The following is a 10,342-nucleotide window of genomic DNA, read 5'->3' as shown; positions in this document are numbered from 1 at the left end:
AAAGAAAAAAAAATATCCCGTTTAGGCAGAATGTTCTAGTAGCTGCCACTTTTCTTGATTTTCAAGCCAATATATTTCCCTTGCTGCTCAAGCCAAGGGACTGAAAGTTTCCTATACAGGGGTTTCGGACAAGGCGGTTCTAATGGTGTACTTTTGAATTTGATCAGACTCCTTTTTTAGGAACTATGGGTTTTTATATTTCTTAACATTGGACGTGATCGTCTCTTAAAAGGTTGCTAGCTACCGCTGCAACCCGGATATTTCTTAACATTCGAAGTGATCGGCTCTTACTAGGTAGCTAGCTATCACTGCAACCCGGATTTGATCTGAGTTTTTTAGGAGTTATGGGTTTTTATATTTCTTAACATTGGACGTGATCGTCTCTTACTAGGTTGCTAGGTTGCTACCACTGCAACCCGGAAAATTTATTTTTTATTATTGAGGTTGATTGTCTCTTACTAGGTTTGCTTGCTACCGCTACAACCCGGACTACCACTACATCGAGATACTGTGAAATTACAAACAGGAAAAAGCCTATGGCTCTTTCTTAATTGGAATAGTAAGAGACAATCTGGGTAATACCTATGATAATGACGTCATTGACCAATCTTGACCATGAAATTATATCTGATGAAACTTACATATTCTGCATTTACGATGAACCATATCGATCCTTTTATTTACTTGTAGCTACCCCTGGAGCCACAGTATATCAGTTACTATTGTCGAGAGATCGTTCTTTACTGTAATCTACTTTAAAAAGTATTTTATTTTTAAATACAAAAGTGACTAGATGTTGCAATTTCCTTTAAAATGAGCTATTATACAGCTCTCTATGATTTTCCAGTGCCCAGCTAGCTGAGCAGAAAGAAAAAGCGGAAAGAAAAAAATATCCCGTTTGTGGAGAATAACGTGGTAAAAGTCAATTTTCTTGATTTTCAAGCCAATATATTTTCTTTGTTATTCAAGCCAAAGGGAGGTAAGTTTCCTTTATAGAGGATTCGGACAAGGCGGTTCTAATGGTGTACTTTTTGTTTTGATCTGACTCTTTTTTTAGGAGTTGGGGGGTTTTATATTTCTTGACATTGGAGGTGATCGTCTCTTACTAGGTTGCTAGCTACCGCTGCAACCCGGATTTGGATTGTTCTATTTTGATATTGTTTTTGGTTATTCTTTCTTTTTTTCCACTCGCGTGAGACCATATTTTTTTCAAGATTTAAAATTATTAAGCACACAAAATCCCGTGTCGAGTATCTAAAACCTAGCATAAAACAAAACTAATTTTAAAATTTTCAGGTATTTATCTTGTTTGAATTACAAAATTAGTATTATTGGTTAGACACCATAAATATTTTTGCAGTTTAAATAATAAGTTTAGTGATTCTGGACTGAAAACTAAAATAATTGCAATTATGAGACAATAATATGGAGATATGTACTTTACGGGTTACAGGATACAATAATAAATTTGAACTGAGATGAAAAAAAAATTTCTTCCAGGAGACAAAAAGCAAAACTAATTTTAGAATTTTCATGTATTTTTGTTGTTTAAATTAAAAAATTACTATTACTGATTAGGCATCATAAATATTTTTGCAGTTTACATAATAATTTTAGCGATTAAGCCAAAAAAGAAAATTTTGGTTCCAGGAGTTTCGGTTACTATTGAGACAAGTAGCTATTATTACTATAGAGTTCATTACATGGACTGTTTTATTGCTTCAAAATTCAAATATCTTTGAAAAGACTGCAGTATGAAAATACATCAAAAATGCAATTTTTTTGACAAAATTGATTCTACTTTAAAAAGTATTTTATTTTTAAATACAAAAGTGACTAGATGTTGCAATTTCCTTTAAAATGAGCTATTATATAGCTCTCTATGATTTTCCAGTGCCCAGCTAGCTGAGGAGAAACAAAAAGCGGAAAGAAAAAAATATCCCGTTTGTGGAGAATAACGTGGTAAAAGTAAAATTTCTTGATTTTCAAGCCAATATATTTTCTTTGTTATTCAAGCCAAAGGGCGGTAAGTTTCCTTTATAGAGGATTCGGATAAGGCGGTTCTAATGGTGTACTTTTTGTTTTGATCTGACTCTTTTTTTAGGAGTTGGGGGGTTTTATATTTCTTGACATTGGAGGTGATCGTCTCTTACTAGGTTGCTAGCTACCGCTGCAACCCGGATAAACCCTCCGGGTTGCAGCGGTAGCTAGCAACCTAGTTTGTAAAGACGTCATGAAATAATATCATTACGCCATGACGTCATGAAATAAAATCCGGGTTGCAGCGGTAGCTAGCAACCTAGTAAGAGACGATCACGTCCAATGTTAAGAAATATAAAAACCCATAGTTTCTACCAAAGGAGTCAGATCAAAACATAAAGTACACCATTGGAACCGCCTTGTCCGAAACCCCTGTATAGGAAACTTTCTGTCCCTTGGCTTGAACAGCAAGGGAAATATATTGGCTTGAAAATCAAGAAAATTGACTTTAACCACGTTATTCTCCCCAAACGGGATATTTTTATTTTTTTTTTTTTTTTTCTTTTCCACAGATAGCTTGGCACTGAAACATCGTAGAGGGTTGTTCAATAGCTCATTTTAAAGGAAATTAATTGGGTTAAAAATCTATAGTAACTAAAATAAATTATTTCTAAAAGAGAATAAATTTTTCCACCAAAAACTGCATTTTTGATGTCTTTTCACACTGCAGTCATTCAAACATAATCGTATACCAGCGGTATGATTTGAACCCACGCCTCCGAAGAGACTGATGGCTAACACCAGTGTCTTGGACCACTCGGCCAGGCTGCCTCTCATAAATAAATATATATGTGAATTTGGGTTGCAGCAGTAGCTAGCAACCTAGTAAGAGACAATCAGTCCCATGCTAAGAAATATAACAAAACTCCTAAAAATAGAGTAAGATCAAAACGAAAGTACATCATTGAAACTACCTTGTCTGAAACCCTACTAGATAAATAATGAATGTCGTCATAGCTTTATATTAGATTAGAGCTATGACGTGAATAGAAAAAAACGAAATTATATTGTTGTTTCTGAAGACGTCATGAAATAATATCATTGCGCTATGACGTCAATAAAATCATTACGCTGTGACGTCATAATTACTACTTAAGAACAACAAAGATGTAAATTTTCTCAGTCTTGATATATAATAAAGATCAAACTCTTCCCTATACTAACTTGCATACGCAACTTCACTATAGTTAAGATTACAGTATTTATATTTTTTTACATTAAAAGACGATCACTGAAATAACAAACCATTCCATACATTGGACTTAGTTAGCTACTTGATTGTTTGAGTTTCGTCTCTTACTATTTAAAAGAAGAAAAAGCCGTAGGCTTTTTCCTGTTTGTATTTATAGTTAAAAGACGAACTCAAGTCCAAAGAAACTGAACACTGTGGTTCATTAATATTATCTTCATTATTTTAGCTAGAATGTAAATAAACAAGTTTCTTTTTTAAATTTTAAATTGAAAAGATAGTGCTTTTAATTCAACATATTAAATCCGGGTTGCAGCGGTAGCTAGCAACCTAGTAAGAGACAATCATCCGGGTTGCAGCGGTAGCTAGCAACCTAGTAAGAGACGATCACGTCCAATGTTAAGAAATATAAAAACCCATAGTTCCTAACAAAGGAGTCAGATAAAAACAAAAAGTAAACCATTAGAACCGCCTTGTCCAAAACCCCTGTATAGGAAACTTTCTGTCCCTTGGCTTGAACAGCAAGGGAAATATATTGGCTTGAAAATCAAGAAAATTGACTTTAACCACGTTATTCGTCCCAAACGGGATATTTTTTTCCCTTTTTTTTTCCACAGATAGCTTGGCACTGGAACATCGTAGAGGGTTGTTCAATAGCTCATTTTAAAGGAAATTAATTGGGTTAAAAATCTATAGTAACGAAAATAAATTATTTCTAAAAGAGTATAAATTTTTTCACTAAAAACTGCATTTTTAATGTGTTTTCACACTGCAGTGTTTCAAACATAATCGTATACCAGCGGTAAGATTTTACAATAAGGAATGAACTGTAACCCCTAGTAACTGAAGTATTAAATTAAACAGCTCGTGGTCATAATAAAGAGCTGTGTAATGGCTCATTTTAAAGGAAACTGCTGTAGAAACCTTATATAGAAACATATAGAAACCTTTTGTAATTAACTAAAATAGTTATTATTATAAAATAAATTGTTACGATATGGTAAAGAATTAACTCTAGGCCATAGTAACAAATTTAATTTTGAAATTATAATAAAGAACGACCTCTTGCCTATACTAAATTTTATAGGCCACTTAACTATAGTATAGGCTAGTACAGTTATTATATTTAAGATCAATATATTAAAATTTTCCACTAAAAGACGGTCATTGGAATAAAAACCCAATACATACTTTTGCTTTAGTTAGCTACTTGATTGTTTGAGGCTAGTCTCTTACTATTTCAAAGAAGAAAAAGCCGTAGGCTTTTTCCTGTTTGTAATCAATTAGAAAGAGTTCTACCTTTAAAATGATCTGGGTTGCAGCGGTAGCTAGCAACCTAGTAAGAGACGATCACGTCCAATGTTAAGAAATATAAAAACCCATAGTTCCTAAAAAAGGAGTCAGATCAAATTCAAAAGTGCACCATTAGAACCGCCTTGTCCGAAACTCCTGTATAGTAAACTTTCTGTCCCTTGGCTTGAACAGCAAGGGAAATATATTGGCTTGAAAATCAAGAAAAGTGGTAGCTACTACAACATTCTGCCTAAACGGGATATTTTTTTTCTTTTTTTCTTTCTATTCCAGAGATAGCTTGGCACTGGAACATCGTAGAGAGTTGTTCAATGGCTCATTTTAAAGGAAATTAATTGGGTTAAAAATCTATAGTAACTAAAATAAATTAATTCTAAAAGAGAATAAATTTTTCCACTAAAAACTGCATTTTTGATGTCTTTTCACACTGCAGTCTTTCAAACATAATCGTATACCAGCGGTAAGATTTGAACCCACGCCTCCGAAGAGACTGGTGGCTAACACCAGTGCCTTGGACCACTCGGCCAGGCTGCCTCTCATAAATAATATATATGTAAATCTGGGTTGCAGCAGTAGCTAGCAACCTAGCAAGAGACGATCAGTCCAATGCTAAGAAATATAAAAACCCAAAACTCCTAAAAATAGAGTCAGATCAAAACAAAAGTACACCATTAGAACTACCTTGTCTGAAACCCTACTAGATAAATAATGAATGTCATCATAGTTTTATATTAGAGCTATGAGACGTGAATAGAAAAACACGAAATTATATTGTTGTTTCTGAACACGTCATGAAATAATACCATTGCGCCATGACGTCATGAAATAAAATCATTACTCCCTGACGTCATAATTACTATATAAGAAGCGTCAAAACTGTAAATGTTCTCATTCATAATTATCCGGGTTGCAGCGGTAGCTAGCAACCTAGTAAGAGACGATCACGTCCAATGTTAAGAAATATAAAAACCCATAGTTCCTAAAAAAGGAGTCAGATCAAATTCAAAAGTACACCATTAGTACCGCCTTTTCCGAAACCCCTGTATAGGAAACTTTCAGTCCCTTGGCTTGAACAGCAAGGGAAATATATTGGCTTGAAAATCAAGAAAAGTGGCAGCTACTACAACATTCTGCCTAAACGGGATATTTTTTTTGTCTTTTTTTCTTTTCCAGAGATAGCTTGGCACTGGAACATCGTAGAGAGTTGTTCAATGGCTCATTTTAAAGGAAATTAATTGGATTAAAAATCTATAGTAACTAAAATAAATTATTTCTAGAAGAGAATAAATTTTTCCACCAAAAACTGCATTTTCGATGTCTTTTCACACTTCAGTCTTTCAAACATAATCGTATACCAGCGGTAAGATTTGAACCCACGCCTCCGAAGAGACTGGTGGCTAACACCAGTGCCTTGGACCACTCGGCCAGGCTGCCTCTCATAAATAATATATATTTGAATCTGGTTTGCAGCAGTAGCTAGCAACCTAGCAAGAGACGATCAGTCCAATGCTAAGAAATATAAAAACCCAAAACTCCTAAAAATAGAGTCAGATCAAAACAAAAGAATATCAATAGAACTACCTTGTCTGAAACCTTACTAGATAAATAATGAATGTCGTCATAGTTTTATATTAGAGCTATGACGTGAATAAAAAAACACAATATTATATTGTGATTTCTGAAGACGTCATGAAATAATTTCATTGCGACATGACGTCATGAAATAACATCATTACGCTGTGACGTCATAATTACTACTTGAGAACGACAAAGATGTAAATGGTCTCTTTCGTTAATTACATAAAGGTTAGATCAAAGCAAGCTGCACGCAAGTTAAAAAAAACAGTACTACACAGACAACAGAGATAGTATCTTGAAAAGAGAAAAGCAAAGGTATTCAACCGACCAGGCGTATCGAGAAGTAAAAATTGAGCAGGCTAGACAAAAGATCAAGGAGCGTTATCACAATGATAAACTTTATAGAGAAGCAACAATTGAGCAGGCTAGACAAAAGAGCAAGGAACGGTATGATAATGATGAAGATTACAGAGAAGCAAGAATTGAGCAGGCTAGACAAAAGATCAAGGAGCGTTATCACAATGATAAACTTTATAGAGAAGCAACAATTGAGCAGGCTAGACAAAAGAGCAAGGAACGGTATGATAATGATAAAGATTACAGAGAAGCAAGAATTGAGCAGGCTAGACAAAAGATCAAGGAGCGTTATAACAATGATGAAGATTACCGAAAAATATATAAGAAAAAAGTTGCTACCAGAATAATGGGTAGTTATAATAAAGAACGATCTTGCCTATACTAAATTTTATAGGCCACTTAACTATAGTATAGGCTAGTACAGTTATTATATTTAAGGTCAATATATTAAAATATTCCACTAAAAGACGGTCATTGGAATAAAAACCCAATGCATACATTTGATTTAGTTAGCTACTTGATTGTTTGAGGCTAGTCTCTTACTATTTCAAAGAAGAAAAAGCCGTAGGCTTTTTCCTGTTTGTAATCAATTAGAAAGAGTTCTACCTTTAAAATGAGTTATCCGATTATAATAAAGATCGAACTCTTCCCTATACTAACTTGCATAGGCAACTTCACTATAGTGAAGATTACAGTATTTATATTATACATCATTATAAATTATTAAAAGGTTCGAATGTTCGAAGATTTATAATAAAGAACGACTTCTTGCCTATACTAAATTTTATACACCACTTAATTATAGTATAAGTTCAACAGATAGCTTTGCACTGGAACATCGTAGAGAGTTGTTCAATGGCTCATTTTAAAGGAAATTGATGGGGTTAAACACCTTTTGTAATTAAAGCAAATTATTTTTATTACATGAAGAAATTCTAATTATATTCCTTAAGAAATCATCATAAGTAAACATTTCCCATACGGAAATTGAACTCAAGACAGCTGGATGAGAGCTATTCCAACCTCTAGACCACATAGGATATATTAAAATATCCGATTAATGAATTACATTAAAAGACGATCATTGGAATAGCATAACACTGCATACATTGGACTTAATTAGCTACTTGATTGCTTGAGGTTCGTCTCTTACTATTTTTACAATAAAGAACGACATCTAGCCCAAGCTAACTGAAACATAAATATGGATTATGTAATTTCCATCAGTATCATGGCTGTACAGATGGCTGAAACCTAGAAAGGAACAAACCATTACAGTAAAGAACATTTCATGTTAAAGATTGATCAATGATGTCATAATCATAGTTTGTAGCCAGCTCGTTCCTTACTATTCAAATTAAGAAAAAGCCATAGGCTTTTTCCTGTTTGTAATTTCGCATCAAACAAAGAAGAGATTTCACCTGGGTTGCAGCGGTAGCTAGCAACCTAGTAATCTGGGTTGCAGCGGTAGCTAGCAACCTAGTATGAGACGATCACGTCCAATGTTAAGAAATATCCGGGTTGCAGCGGTAGCTAGCAACCTAGTGAGAGACGATCACGTCCAATGTTAAGAAATATAAAAACCCCTAACTCCTAGAAAAATGGTCAGATCAAAACAAACAAAACAAAAAGTACACCATTAGTAAGAGACGATCACGTCCAATGTTAAGAAATATAAAAACCCATAGTTCCTAAAAAAAGGAGTCAAATCAAAACAAAAAGTACACCATTAGAACCGCCTTGTCCGAAACCCCTGCATAGTAAACTTTCTGTCCCCTGGCTTGAACAGCAAGGGAAATATATTGGCTTGAAAATCAAGAAAAGTGGCAGCTACTACAACATTCTTCCTAAACGGGATATTTTTTTATTTTCTTTCTTTTCCACAGATAGCTTGGCACTGGAACATCGTAGATATTTGTTCAATGGCTCATTTTATCCGGGTTGCTACAATAAAGAACGACCTCTTGTCTATACTAAATTTTATACGCCATCCGGGTTGCAGCGGTAGCCAGCAACCTAGTAATTACAGTAGAGAACGACATGATCATTCTAATTGAAATAATCTATTTTACATTAAAAGACGATCATTAGAATAATAAACCATTGCATACATTCGACTTAGTTAACTACTTGATTGTTTGAGGTTCGTCTCTTACTATTTCAAAGAAGAAAAAGCCGTAGGCTTTTTCCTGTTTGTTTTATCCGGGTTGCAGCGGTAGCTAGCAACCTAGTTTATAATAAAGAACGATCTCTTACCTCTACTAAATTTTATAGGCCACTTAACTATAGTATAGGCTAGTACAGTTATATTTAAAGTCAATATATTAAAATTTTCAATTAAAAGACGATCGTTGGAATAATATCCGGGTTGCAGCGGTAGCTAGCAAGCTAGTAAGAGATGGTCACGTCCAATGTTAAGAAATATAAATTTACATTAAAGAACAAACTGTAGTCCATAGTAACTGAAGTATTATAGCACTTCACATAATTCAGGTTGCAGCGGTAAGACACGATCACGCCCCATAGTAAAAACTAAAGTAACTCATTACTCCTGAAAAAATTCAGATCAAAACAAGAAGTACACTATTAGAACCACCTTATTCAAAACCTCTATATAGCAAACTTACCGTCCCTTGGCTTGAATAACTCCGGGTTGCAGCGGTAGCTATCAACTTAGTAAGAGACGGTCATGTCCAATGTTAAGTAATATAAAAACCCATAGCTCCTAAAAAAAGGAGTCGGATCAAAACAAACAATGCACCGTTAGAACCGCCTTGTCCGAAACCAGCTATATAGGAAACTTTCTGTTCCTTGGCGTGAACAGCAAGGGAAATATGTTGGCTTGAAAATCAAGAAAAGTGGCAGCTACTACAACATTCTGCCTAAACGGGATATTTTTTTTTCTTTTTTCTTTTCCACAGATAGCTTGATCCGGGTTGCATCGGTAGCTAGCAATCTAGTAAGAGACGATGACGTCCAATGTTAAGAAATGTAAAAACCCATAGTTCCTAAAAAAGCAGTCAGATCAAAACAAAAAGTACACCATTAGAACCGCCTTGTCCTAAACCCCTTGAAAGGAAACTTACCGCCCTTTGGCTTGAACAGCAAGGGAAATATATTGGCTTGAAAATCAAGAAAACTGACTTTAACCACGTTATTCTCAACAAACTTTTTTCTTTTTTTCTTCTTTTCCAGAGATAGCTTTGCACTGGAACATCTTAGAGAGTTGTTCAATGGCTCATTTTAAAGGAAATTAATTGGGTTAAAAACCTTTTGTAACTAAAACAAATTATTTTAAAACAGGATAAATTTTTCCTCTAAAAACTGTATTTTTGATGTCTTTCCATACTGCTGACTTTTCAAAGACATGTGATTTTTGAAGCCATCAAACAGTTCGTGGTAAGGTTGTATTTTAAACTTTATATTCCATAGATAGCTTAGCACTGGAACATCGTAGAGAGTTGTTCAATGGATCATTTTAAATAATAATAAAGAACGAATATTTTACCGATTATCTACTAATAATCATATATGACGTAATAAGTGACATGACGTAATATCTAACACCGATTGTGTACTAATAACCATATATGACGTAATGAGCGATGTGACGTATAAATTGAAAAAAAAATTTTTATTTTATTTTCGTTTTCAGTACAAAATCGCTAAAGTTATAAACTGCAAAAATATTTATGGTATCTGAACAATTTTTTTAATCTTTTAATTTAGACTAGAAAAATACCTGAAAATTTAATACGGGTTGCAGCGATAGCTTGCAACCTAGTAAGAGACGATCCCGTCCAATATTAAGAAATGTAAAACCCCATAGCTCCTAAAAAAGGAGTCAGACCAAAACAAAAAGTACAC

Source organism: Artemia sp. Qi Xiang Cuo, chromosome 21, assembly GCF_049724085.1.
Source record: "Artemia sp. Qi Xiang Cuo chromosome 21, ASM4972408v1, whole genome shotgun sequence".
Taxonomy (NCBI): Eukaryota; Metazoa; Arthropoda; class Branchiopoda; order Anostraca; family Artemiidae; genus Artemia; species Artemia sp. Qi Xiang Cuo.
This window is presented reverse-complemented; position numbering follows the sequence as displayed.